The sequence below is a fragment of the Papio anubis genome, chromosome X (assembly GCF_008728515.1).
Source record: "Papio anubis isolate 15944 chromosome X, Panubis1.0, whole genome shotgun sequence".
Classification (NCBI taxonomy): domain Eukaryota; kingdom Metazoa; phylum Chordata; class Mammalia; order Primates; family Cercopithecidae; genus Papio; species Papio anubis.
Genome location: NC_044996.1, coordinates 112,216,401 through 112,238,450, shown reverse-complemented (window position 1 = coordinate 112,238,450; position 22,050 = coordinate 112,216,401). Strand labels below are relative to the sequence as shown.

The following is a 22,050-nucleotide window of genomic DNA, read 5'->3' as shown; positions in this document are numbered from 1 at the left end:
TCAGTTTGTAAGAGAAGGAACCCTATCAAGGAAAATAAGCCTATAGAAAACTAACTTTTTGTGATAAAATGATTTTATAAAGCTGACATTAAGCATTTAAAGAAGTACTAGAACATGAACCTTTAACACATATCCAATCTACTGTTTTAGAAAAACTTAAGAATGAGTTTTTTTCTGCAAAAATATATGCAATGCAAATTCTAGTTTAAAACAGAATATCCTTTAATTTAATAAATGTAGAGATGATTTTTCATAGTGATGTAACGGGCTAGATTGTACTTTTAGCCTTATAGGAATAAAAAATATTATTTCTTAATTTCAAAACTATTTTAAATCTTTTAAATTCTACTAAATTAAATAAGAAAATAAAATTTGAGTTAGCCACTTAAACAGGAGATTTATTGCTCTGATTTAAAAAAAAATTGCCTTTGGTAACAATCACTCTCAAACAGTTCGAGAAAAATATATGTATGTATATATTCATGGGCAAGGAGAGGGATTTAGGAAAGGAGAAAAATTGTCTAAGCTTCAGTGATCAATTGGAATGAAAGTCTGAAATTACCTTCAGCAGTGTTGTCATCTAAACTCAGCAATTTCTGTCTCAACAGGTGCACACTCAAGCCCACCAACTCTCAGCTATTTGTCAAAGCTAAGGAAAAAGATAGCCAGTCCCCACACAGCTGCGCCTCTGGCTGCCACTACAAAAGAATGAGGCTCGGCTATTTTTAGGTTTGGGGTAGGCAATCAGCCAAATCTCAGCAGCACCACAAGAGCATGTGCTGAGATAACTGAGACTTTAGAGTTGAACCAGGACTCCACCAGCCTCCCAACTTCCTGCCTAGACACCCAACCCTGTGTTCTCATTTCTGTGGTCACCAAGTCACCTGTGGCTTTCATCCTGATCCCCAAAATCTACATTTCTGTGCTTTTCCCAACCCCTCTCCTGTTACAAGTTTTATTTCTTATCTCAAGACCTTGAAGTCTTATAATTTTCCTTATTAGTTCCTTTACTCAAAAAGGAAAAAAAAAAAAGAAAAAAAAAAAAAAACCTCAGAACACTCTGCAGCTGCTTCTATAAAGAAAGCAGTGGGTTTAATTTGTTTATAATCTGTCCATCATTTCATTAAGGCTCTAAGTCTTGACCATTGCTACCACTGTGCTTAAAAACAAGAGAAGAGTGAATGCTTATAAAGAGTGACAGGTAAAACAATTGATGTACAAAGAAGGAAAACACAGATTACTGTGTTTTGATAGTTAAAAGTGAGACAGAAAAGGGAGCTAAGGAGTCTGATATCAATAGTGTGCATTATTTTACCTTTGTTGAATGCTGATACAGAATATATCTAAGAATGTGCATTTGTGAAATTTCCCTATGTGCTAGCATAATCTCACTAGGTGTTGCATGATTTCCATGAGGAAAGCTGGGTTTTAAAGGAAAGCTGGGTTTTAATGGAAAAAATTATTCTACATTAGATTTTGCTGTCTTCTCATAACTGTTTTAAATTTGTAAACAAAAGTACATGCACACATTTATGGTATACTTGGGTATTGCTATCAAAACAGTAATAAAATAACGAGCTATTCTTTTTTTTAAAAGTGATTCTTTTGTTGTGAACTGACATGAGCTTTCATATATCAAATCCGATTTTGAAATATAAGGCACACTTATTTTGAAATTAATAGGAAATCTAGGTCAAACAAAGCAAAGCCAAACCTTAATTTTACAGAACTGTTTTACCTCTACAAAAAGTCATTTAAAACAATTGTTTAAATTGTGTGCAATAATTATCTTGAAAATGCATTTTAACATATTCCTATAAATACAATTCCATATGACTAAGGTGAAAATAATAAATAAAATAATAGTGGAATAAAATTGATATTTTATTTCCTATTTTGATTTTATCCCCATTATTCCCAAACAAATTCAATATGGCAGATAAATTGCAAGGATTTATTTTCTTATTCTTTTTTATTTATTTATTTTTTGAGACAGAGTCTCACTCTGTTGCCCAGGCTGGAGTACAATGGCATGATCTTGGCTCACTGCAACCTCCACCTCCGGTGTTCAAGCGACTCTCCTGCCTCTGCCTCCTGAGTAGCTGGGATTACAAGCGTGCACCACCACACCCGGCTAATTTTTGTATTTTTAGTAGAAATGGGGCTTCACCATGTTGGTCAGGCTGGTCTCGAACTCCTGACTTCATGATACTCCCACCTCGGCCTCCCAAAGTGCTGAGATTACAGGCGTGAGCCACCATGCCTGGCCCAGCAACAATTTATGTTCAGGGAGCCAGTATTATGCAGAGATCAGCCTGTTTTAGAAAATACAGTGTCTCTCATGAATGACTGCACTATTTGCCAAAAATAATCTATTGTATCTTCTTCTCAGGCCAATAATTGAAAATGTTTTATACTCCAAAGAAAAACATAAATTAAAAAGACAATCCTGTAAAATTATATGGTTATTGTATCTCTACAAAAACATAATTAATACTGTAAAATATATTATTTACATTAATATGTAAACATTCAAATTTAGGAGCAAGTTTTAGAGTAGGGCTCAAAATTTCATATCTGCTACTTATTAGTTATATGGCCTTGAGAAAGTTACTTAAACACTGTGCTTCGGTTTTGTTTTTTAATCTGTAAAATGGGAAGGATTCTTTCCTCATGATCTGGTTCTGAAAATTAAATGAGGCACAAATATTCACACTCCCCCAGGGTTCTCTAATCCTTTCTTTGATAGTGTATTCCCTCCGTTAGAAATCTTATTCTCTTCTTTAACTTCAACTATCATCTCCATGTAAGTGATTCTCAAGTATTTCTCTCTAAGTCTAACTCTTTCGTTTTAGTCCTCCATCACAAAAGCTTTCATTATCTACCCACCTGGATATCCCATCAACAATTCTAAGCTGATGTCTCAAAACAAATGGCCCTTTTCCCATTCCCCTCCCATTGTAATCCTATTCCTGGTTTCTCTACTTCTGTTAATGTTACCATCATCTCACCAATTCCTCACGGTGATTAGCTATTAACATTTTTAAGAATCCCAAAATATGCTTCATTAAACATTAGATAAACGCGCATTTACTGACTGTATGTTAAAGAAGTTCCATGGTGAAACGAGTTTGGGAAGCTAGGTAAAAAGTTAAGCAGCTGTCTTTCCTGCAGGATTCCAGAGCATCTTTGCATATGCATTGCACTGAGAAACTCTAAGGGGATTTAGTATGCTGCATTCTCCTCAGTTTTATGACTAAAGAAGTCTTTTGTGGGGGCATGGGGACAAAAAGAGGGGGCCCATAATGAATAATTACTGTGCCATAGAGCATTCTTTAGGGATTACTATCAGGGAGTCTATTATCACTATTCCCTTTTCCTCATCTCTCACAATTAGCAACAACTTATTACCAAATAATTTGGTTCTCCTTGTTGAATCCCTATCTCATTCTGAGCTACTGCCTTTGTAAATCTGGCCTAGGCTACATGTAGGCTCCCCTTCCACTATCTTTTCTTATTCTAACATCTCAAACCCTCAATTCAATAACTTCTGTAGAATTTGAGATCTATTTTCTGTAAGAGATACAAAGATGTGTAAGACATGATCTCTATTGTCTTGGGATCTGTGAGAGATGGGAATAGGCCAGCAGAGTTCAAATATATATTCAATACCATAGCCATAGACATACCACATAAATGTTGTGAAACAAGAAAGAGCAATCAATGCTTATATGGGAAAGGTTACATTAGGTTTTTCTAAGGAAGTGGGACCTGGATAATATTAGTTCAGGAACTTCTCAATGAAAGATTTAAAAGTATTTATCTACACCAAAGACTATCTCCTCATCTTAAACTAAAAATACGTTTAAAATATAATTAATATTTTCATAATAAAATGCTCACTGGAGAAACTCTGAAAAAAAATAAAAATGTAAATATAAGAATATTGAAGTAATCCAGGGTGTAATTTCACCCTAGATACATCTACTGCTAATGATGGGTGAAACTTTATTTTGGATATTTGACTTGTCTACAAGTCAATAATTCTAAAGATTTAGCTTCCAGAGCTAAAGTTTTCTAACAATAATGCCAATTAAATGTTTTAAAAGGTTGATTATAAAAGATATGATGATTAAATTTACAATATCTTGTCACCTCCTGTTTACAACATTTTGCTTTTCATTTCCATATATCTTAAGTATGCATCTGAAAGCTATGTGAGCATTATAAATTGTTAAGCTGAACTTAACAAAGTAGAGTTTATGCTGGGGAAAACTCATTAAAATGGGATCCATTTCTTAATTTCCAAAAGAGTCATCTATATGAATTGAACATTGATTTAATATCATTGAATATTCAATTCCCATATACACATTAGAATGTTTCTATGATTTACATTGCTTACAGCACAGAATATTCATCAACATTATTGCTAAGAGTAGAGATATGACTCAAAAGTATCAATATTTAATCCAGTAAGTATAAAGCTCTATGTTAATCGCAATCACTATTCATAAACAATTTGTCCAACATTGCCCTAACATTTCTTGCCATTCAGGGGTTTATTTTTTGCCTTCTGTGAATTGGAGTATGATAGTATATGATAATAAATGATAGTAAGTGATAGGAAATAAGTAATTTCTATAACAGAATAATTTTTGTTCTAGAGATAAGTGCAAGGCACAATAGCGCTATACTCAACTGTATGCAAAGCAGACAACAGATCGTTAAAGAGAAAACTTAAGAATTTACCGTGGCAACAGGAGAGGAAAAAAGCAAGCAAAAGGGAAATGTACAAATGCAGGTATGAGGAGAATGTCCTTTTCTAAAAAAATAAGGTAGTTTAGCACAGTTGCAATGTGTGGTATACGAGTGGGGCCAAAAATGAGGTAGGAAGGACAAATAAAGGGCCAGTAATGAAGAGCTTTTGAAATTTATCTATTTCAGGTCTGGGAGTGATGATTTTGATTTAATTCCCTGGTTTTCTCTAATACTGTTTATTGTTGTTATTGTTTTCTGCATATATAGAAAATTGGTAGATTTTATGCATGTGCATTACATATGTATTAGTAGATTTTATGCATATGCATACATATGTATAATTACATATATACATATACAATTGTTGAACCATTAAGTTGCAATCATTAAATTTATTACTCTCTATGATGCTGTGGGTATTACAGAAGCATTGTAAGGTACTAAATGGTCCTCTTATACCAGAGATTTTTTCTAAACATACAACTGTATAGCAGTGTGGTATGATATGAAAATCACTGGCTGAGAACTAGCTAGGTCTTAGTTTTGTATCTAACTGTTTCTGAGAACTGGAGTCTCACTTTCCACATCTATATAATGAGGAAATGGAAAATATTCTCCAGGTTTTTTTGCAGTTGTGATGATCTATGACCTTGTTATTCACTATAGGGTGTTAAGCTGGTGAAACAGCAAAACTGCAGACCAAATACCAGTTTTCCTTTAACCATCTCTCTCTCTCTCTCTCTCTGTCATCATCTATCTATCATCTACTATTTTAAAAAATCATCAGTCTTCTTAATGCATATCTTAATTTCTCCATTTTCCCATTCTTCCAGCCCTTTGCTCTTTTCGGAACACCTTCTATTTACCCTTCTACAGCTTTTTTGCCCTCTGGGGCTTTGTGGTTACCAGTTGCTATTGTACTTCCCACAAAGGATCAATTTGCACTGCAATCATACTGACAGCAGTCCTCAGTAACTCAGGGAAAACAAATAAACAAACAAAAAAACATACTCTCAAGCAGCAGTGGGGATCCAAAGACCATTTCCGAGGGATCCCGTTGGGTCACAGGAAGAGTGGGAAGAGAACAGCAAAGCCCCAAGTTATTTTCCTCTTCCCGCATATTTCACTCATATGCCTATTTTTGTTTGCTCTCAAAGCTGTTTTATTTGACAGGGCTCCTTTTTATGGGCTGAATTGCCTCTTTCCCAAATTCATCTGTTGAAGTCCTAACCCCTATTGTCTCAGAATGTGACTGTAGTTGGAGATAGGGTCTTTAAAGAGGTATTTAAGGTTAAATGAGGTCACTAAGGTGAGCTCTAATCTGATTAGTGTCCTCATAAAAAGATGAGATTAGAACATAGGCAGGAACAGAGGAAAGACCATGAGAAGACAGATGGAGAGGGCAGCCTCTGCAAGCTAAGGAGGGAGGCTTTGGAAGAAATCAGCCCTGATTACACCTAGCCTTCACTACTGTGGAGAAAATAAATTTTTGTTTAAGAAACCCAGTCTACTGTGGTATTTTGTTATGGCAGCGCTAGCAAAATAATACGTTCCTTATTCATTTGTAATGTTTTATATTTGAATTGAGATCATTCTTATTTTCCCCTTTGTATATATATAGATATATATCCTTCTTGCTGCTAGAACAATAACAAAAAGATGATTAACTGTAAGCATAGTGTTACAAAGAACTCTGTTGCTCACATGCCCTTAGATATTTGTTTATTCAAAAAAAGCATTAACTAAATAACTTTATATGTTAAGTCTTATGCTCATCTCTAGGTATGGGGGAGAGGTGGGAAACATGACAATAAAATAACAGTGTCTGGGTAACACTGATAAACATGCCAAGATATTTGTATTCTAATATTAAAGTAAATCAATTGACAAAATATGGTGAAAGATATTGTGCATTTTGATGAACTTATGCTATGAGAACACTTTAAAAGCATACCTAACCTCCATTGGTGGAGTCAATGGAGATTGGTGAGAGGGGTTAGGAAATAATATTTTTCTGAGATGAAGTGGAAACCAGGCTTTAATTAATTAAGTGATTGGTAAGGAGAAGGAGGGTAATTTCAGGAAAACTTATCCCTGACAACATGAAAGCATCATAGTTTGGGGGCTCGTACATAGAAGCCTTTGGCTAATGGGTTAGGAGTAGGAGATGAGAAGGGTAGGAGAGGAGGAAGCAATAATAAGCTGGGTCCTGATAACATGACCTTACATACATCATGGAGTTGGCATTAGTCTCTAGCAGGAAAAAATATTTTCCACCTTATAAGTTAAGGCTAATTTTAAACTTGTTACCTATAGTAATCTCTTTAAATGAATGAAATTTCCCTATCTTCATTTATAGTAATCAGCATCTTTCAGTGCAAGGAAATTTCTAAGTGAATGTACATTTTACTCAACTTCTAATTTCCTTTAGGAATCTGAACTCACTCAATATTTTCACAAAACGATAACTGTAATCAAGGCAGAGAGCTTTATTTCAGCTAACAAAGAATAGTTCTACACAAAGGAATTGCAAATATTCTAATTAATGACTGTTCTAATTTCTCTTCCCTGTTGAAGGATATTACTTCCTGTTCTGTTTGTAGTCATGATAAACAAACTATGGTATCACGATCCCTCTAGTCCAGGAAATGGACTGTTTTATGTAGATGAAATATTATTATTATAAAATCTGTCTTACATTCCAAACCTCGCCTTCGACAGGATTTATGATAACTGCCCCCCATCCATGCTGGATATCACACTATGATGAAGTGTGTATTTGTATTTCTGTGAGCTCAATTCATAACTATGCAACTCTCCTGAAGCATAAACTTGGCTACATCAAAATGGCTAAATATTTGGTCTAATGTTTTTCTTTAAACTTAAATAATAAGTTTAGATTACAAACCGTAACTTACTTAAATAATTGGCTGGACATTTGAAAAAACATTGATCTTTCTACACATATAAGCTTTCTGTCCAATTTATAAAAGGAAGTAGTACAAAAATATATAATATATATTATATTACATATATATAGTATACACTTATACTGCCCTAGTAAGAAATCAGGAAGTCAACATTGATGATTTTCTCTCTACTATTTTTGTCTCTCTCTTCATTACGTGTGCAAATAAGTTTTACTAATTAAATATCTAAATATATTTTGTTTGCATTTTCTCTTTTTCATTCCTAATGCCCTAAGGCTCTTATCTGGGATATAACTGCAACCCTCTTACACCTGCTTTTAGAACAGTGGCTCTAAACACAATCTGCACTTGGTGTGCCTTTATGTTCTGATTTAATTGGTCTTCAAGAGTTTTCACAAATATTATCAGTCATCTAACAAATAGGTCTGAACCTTCCCCTTTAAAAATTCAAGATGTAAAAATAAGTACTTCTTGACAACACAGTTTGCTTTATTGGCTTTTTTAGTTTTTTTTTTTTTTTTTTTTTTTTTTTTTTCCTGAGGTGGAGTCTCGCTCCATTGTCCAGGCTGTAGTGCAGTGGCACGATCTCGGCTCACTGCAACCTCTGACTCCCGGGTTCAAGTGATCCTTCTCCCTCAGCCCCCCAAGCAGCTGGGATTACAGATGTGCTCCACCACGTCTGGCTAATGTTTGTTTTTTTTAGTAGAGACGGGGTTACATCATGTTGGCCAGGCTGGTCTCGAACTCCTGGCCTCAAGTGATCTTCCCGCCTTGGCCTCCCAAAGTGCTGGGATTACAAGCATGAACCACCACACCTGGCCTGCTTTATTGTTTTATTTTGCTCACTGTCTAAGCTAGTACTAGGTGCGGAGTGGATGGTAGAAACTCATTGTAATATGTTGCTCAGAGCCAGTCATTTCTCTTTCCACCATTCATACAAAAACCCAAACCAAACAAGAATAATGTCAGAGATCAGCCATGCTAGGACCTATCAATTCAGTCATCCTTAAGCAGCAATCACTAGGGACTTAGTACATGCGATATGTAACAGTAGTCACTGTGTAAAACTCACAGCCTATTGTGAGAAACAGACCTATGAACAGTGGATAAAGGACAAGAATTGCATATGCAGTTAAAGAAAGACAGACAAAATACCCTGGGAATTAAGAGGAAGGAATGTCAAATCACCCAGTTTGCCTACATCTAAAGAAGGCTTTTTTTTCTTGTTCATCAAAATACTCGTGTTGGAACTAGCATGAAGAATGTCATTTCACCTTCTTTGGCCTTTTTTACCCCTTTGTTTAAAAGAAGATTCTTGATCTTCAAAGCATAACAGTCACGTTTTATTTTACTCTATGAGCAGATTCATTAAGAATGTGAAAGTATTCCCATTCATTCGAATTAACATTAAAAGACACTCTCCCAATGAATAAGACGTCAAAAACCATGTTAGTAATTGCAGTCATTGAAATGAATGCTCTGCTCTCATGCTGCATGCATATTTGTACTCATCAGCTGAGCACTAACAAAAAATACACACCTAACTTAGAACAGAGGAAGGAGCAGATGCTATAAGATATTATTTCTGACTAATGCTCAGTAATATGTAACAATTTAATTTCAAATACTGAACTTCTGGCCCTTGGAAATTACATACACAGGTTTTGCAGTCAAATGAGCATTGTTTTAGACATATTAAATGTGCTGAGATCTAAAATTTCATCAGTTTTCGAATTTAAGCTAGAGGGGAAATATATCCTAATGGTTCAAAAATCCTCCATTTAAATTCTGGTTTATATAGCAATGATCTTGGTTACTTTAAATTTATTTCTAAGCCATGATTTTTTTTCTTTTAGTGGCAGATATTACAATAATAAATTCAAGGGAATGTTAAAATCATACCCACCAACAAAAAGTAATTCACACCTCTGAAGTTAGCTATTTTAGTTGTACAATACTCTTACCTTACAACTTACGCTATTAGATTCCTGTGTTCATCTTTTTATAGCACACAAATACACAGGTGCTCACTCACACAGATACATTCACATACACACTATGAAACCTGAGTTTTACTTTAAAGAAAAAATGTGTCCAAATAAATTCTAACTGTAAAATTTCTTCTCTTGGCTGGGTATGGTGACTCAGGCCTATAATCCCAGCACTTTGGAAGGCTGAGGCGGGCAGATCACCTGAGGTCAGAAGTTCAAGACCAGCCTGGCCAATGTGGCAAAACCCCATCTCTACTAAAAATATAAAAATTAGCCAGGTGTGGTGGCTCATGCCTGTAATTCCAGTTACTCAGGAGGCTGAGGCAGGAGAATCACTTGAACTCAGGAGGCGAAGGTTGCTGTGAGCCGAAATCGCACCACTGCACTCCAACCTGGGCGACAGAGCAAGACTGTGTCTCAAAAAAAAAAAAATTCTCTCTTACGTACAACTTTCTCACTCCATTTTTCTCCAATGGGAAATTAAATTTGGAACTACTCTGAAGCTAATGTAATCATACCAGATACATAAATATTTTAATATGTCTAGCAATTGATTTTGTTACAGTACTTGATAAAAGAGATACAGTGTATAGATACAATTTTAATGGTTTCCTGCAATTGGAAAGATACTTGGCATATTCATCAATTAGTATCCTTTTTATACTTCTATTAGAAAGGCTATGTTTTTGTTTAAGTACCCAAGATTCCAAAAGTGAACTTGTAGCTATGAATATAGTTTAATGTGAACAATTAAAATGCACATACAAAACTCAAATGAATTGTATATCTGGCCTGCGGGATGAATTGATAGCATATGTCAATTTTAGAAATCTGAGTGTATGTATGCAGAATTCTAGTTTCTGAAGTTATCTGAGAGTCTTTCCACATCATATTATATCCAAAAAATTAAGTATCATCGTCTAATGGTTTGAAACAAAAGAAATGTATAGGTAACTTACAATTATTTCCATCACTTTTGGATATTAATTAATTCAAAACACATTCATAAAACTTCTTCCTATTACAAGGTAATATTCTAAACTCTATGAGAATATAAACACATAGAAGATGTGGTTTGCAGCATCCAGGAGTATATAATCTAGTAGCAGAGATAATATAATTTTTAAAGTTATATTTCAAATAATATAGACTCAGTTACCTCATCTGACAAGTGAGAATGGTAATATATTTTTTGCCATCGTTTTTATAAAACATTATATAGATGCTATCTTCATTGTCTTTATTATCATTATCATTCACTATGAAAGATAATGAATATATGTAAATTAATTTTTCAGTGGTAGAACTTGATTTCTAGACGTCATGAATTAGAACTCTACTCTTTTCCATTTCTCAATCAGAGTCTATATTTTCAATTTCCAAAATTGCACATCACATTTCTACAATGTGAGCCCCAGGCAGAAGAATGCCTATAAGCTTCATCTAGGCACAATATATTATATAAGGCCTGGATTGTTTTCTGGCTGGTTAATTCTTTGCTTTTGGCATATGAAGATCAAAATTGGGCTATATAATCTAATTTAGTTGAAGATAATACAGTAATATACACTTTCATTATGAAAAAAATTAATTATGGAACTATCATCATAAAAATAATCATAGATAAGAAAAAAGATACTATATTGCATCTTTTCTTTGGTTGAAATTTTGTAAGTCAAAATAGATTGTCATGCCACATAAAAGCCTCTTTAACAAATCTCCTCAAAGATAAAATATTAAAGAAAAAGTTACTATAGTCTTATTAGCTTACAGAAACTTAATTTGATTATAAAATCAGGTCAGAGGGCCTACTACTTCAGTAAATTAATGTTATCACTCAAGCTAGGTTTTCTCATAAAATGCATGTGCATACCAGATCTAGGATTTCTGTAATACTCTGGAAATTGAAAGGGTTCAAGACATCAATTTTTAAAAATTCATTATTACATGAATAATATGTTAACATAATATACAAAATATAGTTCATATTCACTGGTCAATAAAATATTACCAACATTTAAGTGCAAAAATAATAAAAATGAATAGGCTGTTAGATTGGCTCTGTAGATCCTATTTTTGTTTTCAGAGTCCATTCAATTCCATGTGTTTGAGTCATGCAATAAACATTTCTCACCTTGAATTTGGGCATACTTGTATGGAGCTCCATGCTTGTGCACACATATTTACCCAGAAACGAAGTTTCCTTTTATAAATGAGCTCAATCCCAGATTAAAACAGATGAAAGATTTCCAATCCTTGTGGCCAGCTCCCAGGGTGGAAAATAAGCTTAGGAATGCAGCAAACTGAAACTGAATACTCTCTGGAATGGACATTCTGTTCTAAGTCTCCTTCAGGAAAGCTCCAACAATAGCTCAAGCAGGAGCAAACACTTGTCTCTGAGGTAGTCCCAGCCAACCATTCATTTTCTCAGTAATCTGTCCTCTGACACCCACTGAACTTAGAGCTCCTGTGCCCACCTCAAAGGACAGCAGCCCTGGCATGCAGCATGCACTGTAGGAGCAGAAGTGATTCTCTAAATTCCTACTCTCCACACCTCTTCACCACTTTGTATCATTTTGGCATCTCCTAAGATATCTCAGCTTTGTAACTCCTCAAAGGAATCCCCACAAATTGGGGCTCTTTTTTAACTTGGACATTTCCTTTGAGACTAGGAAAGAAATAGAGAAAACAAAGTACACAGATAACCAAAAACACGACGGATTATATGAATCATCCGAATTAAGCAACCAACATTTTAGTCTAAGGTTTATAATTTTTCCAATACATTGAGTACACAGGACAAAAAAGTATCTACTTAGGCTTATCCCATTCTGTTCTATTGTGTGTGTGTGTGTGTGCAAAATAATGCATGCCAGTATTCATAAGGCTTTTCCAATCTGAATGATGCCTGAGTTTCAAATATGTGTACAGTGATGTAATGACTAAACAATAGTCAGATAAATGATGTGGTATGTAGTCATTCATTTGTGTACCTACAAGCTGTTAGGCACAATTAATCCACATATAATAAGCACAAGCTATCTCCTCAAGGAGCAAGAGAGTGAGTCAGAAGCTGAGAAGCAAACTGACAGCTAAAATAGGGGATACAATATAATTGCTTGTATAGAATTATCCACGGTGAGTTTACAATAAGAACACATATCAGGGACACCATTTTCTGACCTAGGGTAGTAAGGAATTCTTTTAAACAATATTCTATAAGGAAAGATGAAAATAATATTAATAGTCATTGGTGGAAGAGACATGGTGATAGTGGTTGTTGGGAGAACATTCCAAGAAGTGGGAACAAGTCATAAACATAAAATTACATGAACCGAAGTTATTTTATTTGCTGAACCAAAGTAATTTTATATCTAGACAGAAGTGTTCCTGGTGGGGAATAGCAGATCAGGAGGTGAGAGACATGAGCAGATGCCATATTGTGAAAGACCTTGGATGTTAGGACCTTGGATTTTACCCTGAAGCTAGAAGATTCTTTAAAGGATGTTAAGCTGGAGGCACACAATCTGATTTGTTTTAGAAACTCAACGGGGGCAGCAATTACAGGGTGGGATTTTCTGAAGACCAGATTAAAAGCAAGGAGATCATTCACACACATACAAACATAAAGCCAGAGGTAGTCTTTTGATCTATGTATCTGTTTATACAAGTTGGTATCTAAATGTACATTTATCTTTTAGAGTTATGTACATCAGTTATTTATGATTAATAATAAAAGTTAATACAAAGAAAAATTATTCTCAACACTTCGACACTCACCAAGAAATTTTATGTATTCCCTTTTTAAAGCCAACAATAAGTAAGCTTGTGAAGGGGCATTATTTTTCCTAATTTCCTCTTGAGGACAGTGGTAGACATGCTCAGCTCAATGCCGGAAATATGGCAGGCTCTCAATTGATACTAGTTAAATAAATATTGGTTTGTCCAGGATTACTTGCCTTTGTAGGTAGAGGCAAGTTTAAAACCGAAGTAGTCTCAGGCATTGTCAAGTTACCATGCCCGTGGACCAGCATAACTTCTAGCGCTTGTCATATAGACTTTTTGGTCATAAACAACCTGAAACATAATATGTTACAAAGTAAGACATATAGAATACAGCCTCAATCAGGATATTTTATTCAATAAATGATGCATGTTCCCATATAATAGAAATGGATTGCATTCTAGCGGATTAGCATGAAACCATCCTTTGTACCTTGAGTGATGGACTTACTAATTTACAAGACTTATCCTCGATTAGGTTTGGTGATGATACCCTAGCTTTCAGAAAACCAAGAGCTTGTTAAAAGTCTAATCCTGCATTTTTCAAATTTTTGTTTTGCAATAATTATAGATTCACAGGAAGTTGCAAAGAAATATGCAACATCTTGTGCTAACTTCACTTTACCTCTTCGAGTGTTGATACCATGTATAACTATAGTATAATATAAAAACTGGGAAATTATTGCTATAATTCATAGAGCTTATTCAGGCTTTACCAGATAGATATGTATGCACTTGTATGACTCTGGGGGGTGTGTGTGTGTGTGAAGCTCTATTCGACATTATAAAGTGTAGCTTTGTGTAACAAACACCACAATCAAAATATAGAGCAGGTCCATCACCACGAGGCTCCGTTGTGGCACCATTGTGTAGCATACCCTCTGCCTCATTCCTGACCTCTGGCTACCAATATCTGTTCTTAATATCTATAATTCTATTTCAATAATGTTATATACAAGAAATAACACAGTATTTAACCTTTTGACTTTTTTTTTTTTAACTCAATATGATGCTCTTGACCTCCGTTGGAGTTGTGAATATTGAGTGTCAATAGTTCATTCCTTTTAATTGTTGTGTAGTATTTAGTGGTATGAATATATAAGTTTGTTTAACAGTCACTCGTTGATGGATACTTGAGCTGTTTCTTGTTTCTAGCTACTGCATTCATGTCAAGGTTTTTGGGTGAACATAAATATCAGTTTTCTGGGATAAATATCAAGAGTACAATTGCTGGGCTGTATGGTGACTGCACGTTTAATTTTACAAGAAACTCCTAAACTGTTTTCTAGAATGGTTGTGCCATTTTACATTCCCATCAGCAATATTAGAGAGACCCAGTTCCTTTGCATCCTTGTTAGCTTTCAGTGTTGTCACTGTTTTTCTTTTTTAAATTTTAGCCATTCTAATAGGTATATAGTGATAACTCATTGTAGTGTTAATTTGCATTTCTTTAATGGCTAGTGAAGCTGAGCATCTTTTTATGCATTTATTTACTATCTGTATATCCTCTTCAGTGAAATGTCTATCAAGGCTTTTTCCACATTTTTTTCACTAAGATTATTTTTGATTTTAGTGTTGAGTTTTGAGTGATATTTATATATTCTAGATACTAGTTCTTTGAGACTTTACAAAGATAGATTAAGGAAAGAAAAAGGACAGGGGTTAAAAACAGTAAAAAACAAAACCAAGAACCACAAGTGAAAAGCAGTATGGAAAATCAAAAAAAGGGAAAAGCACCCAATGACAAAAAGCAAATCTTTATTATTTATTTATATTTGAAGCTTTAACCAAAATGAAAGTGCTTTGTCATATAAACTTTTCATAAAATGCAATCAAAATATCATTATTATAACATGTTATATGTAAACATCAGTAATTATGCTCATTAAAGCATTACACATCAAGTAACTTATTTAAAAATATGTATCAGGCAACCTAATGTGTTTGGTTCCAGGTAAAAATGTGATAAGCAAGAACAGTTGAGGTGTCTTGGTTCATAGAACTTACCACATAATCTGACTGGCAAGTATTAATTAGTCACATACATATGGAATCATAACAGTGCTATGTGCTATGGACAGATGTTACATGGTAGGGAAATTTGATGTACTTAGGGGATTCTGACTTCTATTCAGAGGTAAGCTTGTAGGCAGAAAATGGTGTCATCAAGGTAAAAAAGGGGAAAGGGGGAGATTCTAGACAAATAGAAAAGCATACACAAAAGTCCTGTAGTGGAAAAAAAAAAAAAAAAAAAAAGCTAGACCTATTCAGGGAACAAAAAGAAAGCCAGTAAGGGGGTGAGGCAAAGGAAACATGATGGGAAATGAGATAGGAGAGGTAGGCAGTGTCTAGGCTTTGATTTTTAAATTTGTTTTGTTTTGTTTTGTTTGGCTTTCCTAGCAGCCAAGAGAAACTACTAACATGATTAAACAAATGGTGGTATTTTCAAATTTAATTGACTGCATGAATTTTAGAGAGTGGATTATCAAGAATACGAAAGAGAGAATGCAGAGAAACTGGAACAGAAAGGCTACTGTATTCCTAGTGAGAGAAAATATATTGGGCTAGGATGATGGTAGAGGAGATAAAGAGATGTGGATGAAAATATATTAGAGGATAAAACCCACAGTGATTGGCAATGATTTAGAAATAACTGGGTAAAAAAGATCAGAGTTTCAAGGATGAGATATGTTTCTGGCTTGTGAAACTGGGTGAATGGTTGCACCACTCAATGATAAGAAAAGCAATGAGAAGGAAGCAGGTTTTGTGGGGTGAAGAGAAAGTTCTGCTTAGGACATTTAGAGGGAGGTGACTTTATCACATAAGAATGGAGATGCCACCCAGGCAGTTGAAATCACAGTTCTGGAATTCATTGGAGAAATCTAAGCTAGAGGTATAACTTGGTTAGTTATCTGTATATAGGTGTTAATAAAGCTGTGGACATAAGTGCAATGGTCGAGGAAGAGATTATTATGAGAAGAGAATTACGCTCGGACTAGATTCCAAGGAAACCTAATTTTTAAAGGCTGAGAAGAGAGGATCAGCCTACAATGCAGACTGAACAGAAACACCCTCCAAAGTAGTAGCGAAGCCACGAGAGGACAGTGCACAGATCGCAAAGACAACAACATTTTTAAGAAGGGAGAAAACAGTCACTATTGACCTTCTGCAAGCTCAAGAAAGATGAAGAAGAAATTTCATTAATTGGTTCTAGAGACATGAAGTCCTCTACTTCACTTGAACTTAGCAGGGTGAAGCTTGAATAGAAAAATAATGAAAGCGTGCAATTTAAAAAAGAAGACAATCTCAGTGTCTTGTCCAACTGATGCATATAAGAGATAGAAAGAAGATAATACTTTGCTTTATTTTTGTATTTTTACTGTAACAGAATTTATAATCTAATTTTCTTAAAAAATTATCAAAAAAGAAACCAACACAGTTACTGCTAATGTTGAATATCAAAATACTATTATTAACAGCTTCTTAATTAATAAATAACAAATAATTATATGTTTGTTACAATTGGGAATGACATTTGAACATAATAAGTTGTTTTTTTCCCAATCGTGTTGTAGTGTTCTTTACACTTTTCAAATGGAAAAATGTATTTCAGTGTTGTATTAGTTATCATGTTACTCATCTTACAATATCAGTAAAGTCAAAAACTTTCATATGTAAACCACTTAATTTCCAGGTAATGTGTATGTATGTGCACATCTGTCTATGTATGATAGACAGAAAGACAAAAAGAGAGATCTATGCACACTAGTAATATTGAAAGAAATGAGCTAATTTACTTCATTCACTGCACTGTCATAAAGACTTTATTTTTTCCTAGACAAGTGGTATGTCATACAACCTCATCTAATCTCATACACTAGAAAAATAGATCAGCATTGATTAAAATAAAATAAATTCTAACAATTTCTTATTTGTATATAATCACACATCTTAGTGTCATTTTAGCAGTAAAATTATAAAAACAATGTATATTTAATATTAAAGAGCAGTGCTACATATTAACCTACTGGGTCTCTGAAATATATTTTTGATTTAAGGTTTATTTCTATAGCTTATCCAAAGATCAATAACCTTACAGTTAAGATGATGCATTTTAAATAACAGTTAAAATTTATATTATCCTGATAGTTTTATATCCTAGTCAGTTATTGGACAATACTAAACAATTGATACCATGGAACCACACATGATAATCAATAGACTTTTTTTTTTTTTTTTTTTTTTTTTTTTTGAGACAGAGTCTCACTCTGTCACCGAGGCTGGAGTACAGTGGCGAGATCTCCGCTCACTGCAACTTCCACGTCCCAGGCTCAAGCGATTCTCCTGCCACAGCCCCCCGAATAGCTGGGATTACAGGTGTATGCCTCCACGTCTGGCTAATTTTTGTATTTTAGTAGAGATGTGGTTTCACCATGTTGGCCAGGCTGGTCTGGAACTCCTGACCTCAGGTGATTTGCCCACCTTGGCCTCCCAAAGTGCTGGGATTACAGGCGTGAGCCACAGCAACCAGCCAGTAACCAAGAGGATTTTAATTTGAAATAAATTATTGGGGAGTATTTCTGACTTCCTCTTGCCTCCCACCCTCATTTATACATCTTGAATAATTCTGTTCCATCACAATCTCTGACATTCTCTTTAAATATATAGATATGTGTGCATTCATTTCCTCTTTATGAGATGAGAATAAAATTGCTTATGAAGCCAGAGAAACTCTCAGTATTATTTCTAATCATATATATGAGAATGCCAATGTGACGTTATTGTACAGAGTGCACATTGCTTAACTCCAGGGGTGTCATTTACCTCGTAGCATAATATTAATAGTCCATGTTACTGGTACACTCTAGAATTGTATAGTGTACACTATATGAATATATACAACTAAATATCATACTGTGGATGACTAACATAATGAAGATAAAAGAAAAACTTATTTATGTAAAAGGGCAACAGTAATTATAGTGACTTAAATAACCTACTGTTTATGCCAAGTACTATTCAAAATAGTATGGCGCATTAATCTATGTAAATCATTTTTTACAATACTAAATCATGTTCAGGTTAGCCCAGTTGTTAGATTTTTGTTCATGTAGCACAGTTGCCTATGTATAACTGAAATAAAATCTAAAAGAACAACTAGTGAGACCACTCTAAGAATGGCTAGCTGTAGATGATTACGAACAAACCAGGGCTGTATTAGTTTTATTTTTTGATCTTTTTCCTCTTCACAAAGTAAGAAGATTGAGATAGTAATAAAATTGTGAAACAAGATAACTGTTATGGATATTATCATAGACACCTCCCCGTGCAAGTCTAGAGAATGGATATGAGCTATTTAGGATATCTCAGTTTTTATCTAAGAAAATATAATATGCCAATATCTATAGCCTTTGAGTAAACAACCCAAAATTTTAATGGGTTTTATTTTTAAAGAGTATCCTCAATGGAACATGTCTAGTTCTTGTTAGAAGATATTATGATTCCTGCCATTTTATATTTTCTTCTGTCCTTTTTAGAATTCTATTAAAATCTGAGAGATTGTGACAACTGACTGGTTAAGAATCTTTAATCCTACTGTCATCCTGCCACCATTAAAATCATGCCTCTATCACATACCAGCTGAGTTACCTTAAGCAAATTATTTAACCTCCCTGTACCTCTACATATTCATCTGTTAAATTTAGGTGATTATATTTCCCCACCTTCTACAGTTAATATGGAAATTATCACATATGTATGTGATGTACTCAGAGAAGTTCCTGACACTTATTACAGGCTTGTTAAATGGTATATACAGTATTATCATTGAAGATTAGTTGAATCTAGAATAGTGCTATGCACACACAGGGTACTGTCAATAGCTGTGTATGTAGGAGAAATCAGTGGTTCATTAATTCTTTTTGACTCACTGCTTCTTACAATCATTCTCTAATTCACATTTCTGTATGTCCATACTCTTATGCCTATTTATAAAAGTGGATTATTCAACGAGAATGTCCATAATCGCACTATTCATAACTAATCATTTATGATTGATTTGTACCATGCTTTATAAATTTCTTGATATTTTATAGTTTTATGCATATATATATGTGTGTGTCTGTTCTCTGACTTAGAGATGCTATCTCATAAAAATCAAAGAGAACATAGGTGTTCAACAATGTTGAGTTATAAGTAATTAAAAACCTAATGTTAAAAAAATTGCTCAATATCATATTACTATTCTATCGAGTCTTACTTCCTCCAGAGCTAACTGATAAGTACATTACATTCATCCATGATTAGATTCAATTACTCAAATGCCTTCTATCTCTTTATTATGATTCTGCCTTTATTTAAACTGAAATGTCAATGTTTCCTAGGTATTTTTACCATTTTTGCAGATATAGGGATAATCAATTTTACTAATGGTCCTCCAGAATTTTTAGACATTTCTCCAATAAGCATCTATATCAACTAAAATAGCATTAAATAAAGTGCAAACTTACCTTGTCATATCTATGCAATTCTGTATTCTCTAAAGGATGATTTTTCATATTACTCAACAATTCTGACTGAGCAATTGAAATTCAGACTATGATAAATGTTTTACACTGAAGGCTCATTTCATTATACAGTAGTCAGTTGAGATGGGGTTTCCGAAGAAGGTATTTTTAGGAAGTGCAGAGTACAGGAAAAAGCTGAATACATTACACAATTTAAATATTTATTGAAGCTTTTCTACTAAGGCAACATTTTGGTAATATTCACAGAAATAGCAATATGGGAGGAAATTAGGGGTAAATAGATGGTAGAGACTGTGGAAACCAAGACACCTGATGCTAAAAGTGGGATCCTCATTCATAAAGTCATTAAATTGGAGATTGAAAGGAACAGGCCTCTTTATGGAAATATTATTTTCCTTAGAATTTCATCATTTTTTCTAGATGTGTCTTCTCTGATTTTTTTATTAGTGCTTTTATTTTCTTTACTGAATTCCCCATCTCCTCTTCACACTCTATTATCTTTCTAGCTGGTCTCATCCACTCCATGAGTTGCATATTTAAATCCCTAATAATGACTTCATTTCTAGGCACAATACCCACGCTCTACATAAAAATACAAAACAAAAAAACACCTTAGCATCCACACCCCTCATCCTTTCCATTGTTCCAATTTCCCTTCCAATCTCCTTGCAAACGGCACCATTATCACCCAGTTGTGCATTTCATGGAGCACACAGCATGCAATACAACACTAGTTCCTATTGATTCTATCTCATATACAAATCTTGAATAGATCCACTTCTTTCATCTCCACTGTCACCATTCTAGTCCAAATCACCTTCTTCTGCACCTTGGAGGAGCTACCATAATTGCTTCAGATTGATAGTCCTTCATCTACCCTTAGCACTTTCCAATCTCTTTTACACAAAACAGAGTGATAGTCTTAAAAAATACAAATATGTTTACATTGGTGTTCTACCTGAAACCCATAAGGCTGTCCATTGATCTTACTATAAAGAGAAAAATATCCCAGCACTTTGGGAGGCCAAGACGGGTGGATCACGAGGTCAGGAGATCGAGACCATCCTGGCTAACACGGTGAAACCCCGTCTCTACTTAAAAAAAAAAAAAAAAAAATACAAAAAAAAAAAAAAAAACTAGACGGGCGAGGTGGCGGGCGCCTGTAGTCCCAGCTACTCGGGAGGCTGAGGCAGGAGAATGGCGGAAACCCGGGAGGCGGAGCTTGCAGTGAGCTGAGATCCGGCCACTGCACTCCAGCCTGGGCGACAGAGCGAGACTTCGTCTCAAAAAAAAAAAAAAAAAAAAAAAAAAAGAGAAAAATAATTTCTATAACCTTCAAGGCTCTGAATGATTGGACCCCAGTCTGACATTCAGATGCAAGCTTGTTCCACACTTTTCTGCACTCACTATACTCTAGTAAAGCTGTTCTTTTAGATCTTTATCCATACCATTTTCCACATTCAGAAACATTGCTCCCTCTGTCAGGGATATTTTTGCTCCCTCTTTTCTTTTGTACAACTATACTCTAACCTCATTCTTCTTTGCCTTGCTTTGAATATATGTTTTTTTCTCAGAAATATTTCTCCAATTTCAAAGACTGGTCTAACCCTCCCTATTACACATTCTTATTACAATGTGTGTTTTATTGTATAGCCCTTATCCCCAATGCAAGTATTTTGTGTGTGTGTATTTAATAAGCACATCTTCCTTGAAATGCTAGTCTCTCTTTGAGTTCACTTGCTTAGAATACTATCTCCAGAGCATAACACAGTACCTGGCAGAAAATTGGCACTCTATATGTATATTTGTTGCATGGACAAATGAATCAATAAATGGATAACAAATCATCAGCTGTAAGTCCCTTCTTTAAACTGGGGTTGCCCAAAACCACACAATACAAATTTTAGAGTCACTTATTTTGATACTTTTATTTGTGGATTTGAGAGCCAATCCATTTTCAGACATTTAAGGCAAAACACTGCAAAAGCCATAGACTTGAGCAAAGTGAACCTCTGTGATAAAACTTGGTGCTCTCTGACAGCCCATTAGAGGTGGGGT

General features: G+C 34.5%; 1 protein-coding gene across 1 annotated transcript in view; it reads right to left on the bottom strand.

The window, feature by feature from the left end:
* The window catches only part of DMD (dystrophin), a 2,174,064-nt gene that overhangs the window by 2,144,535 nt on the left and 7,479 nt on the right, over window positions 1-22,050 (bottom strand). The window lies entirely within an intron of this gene.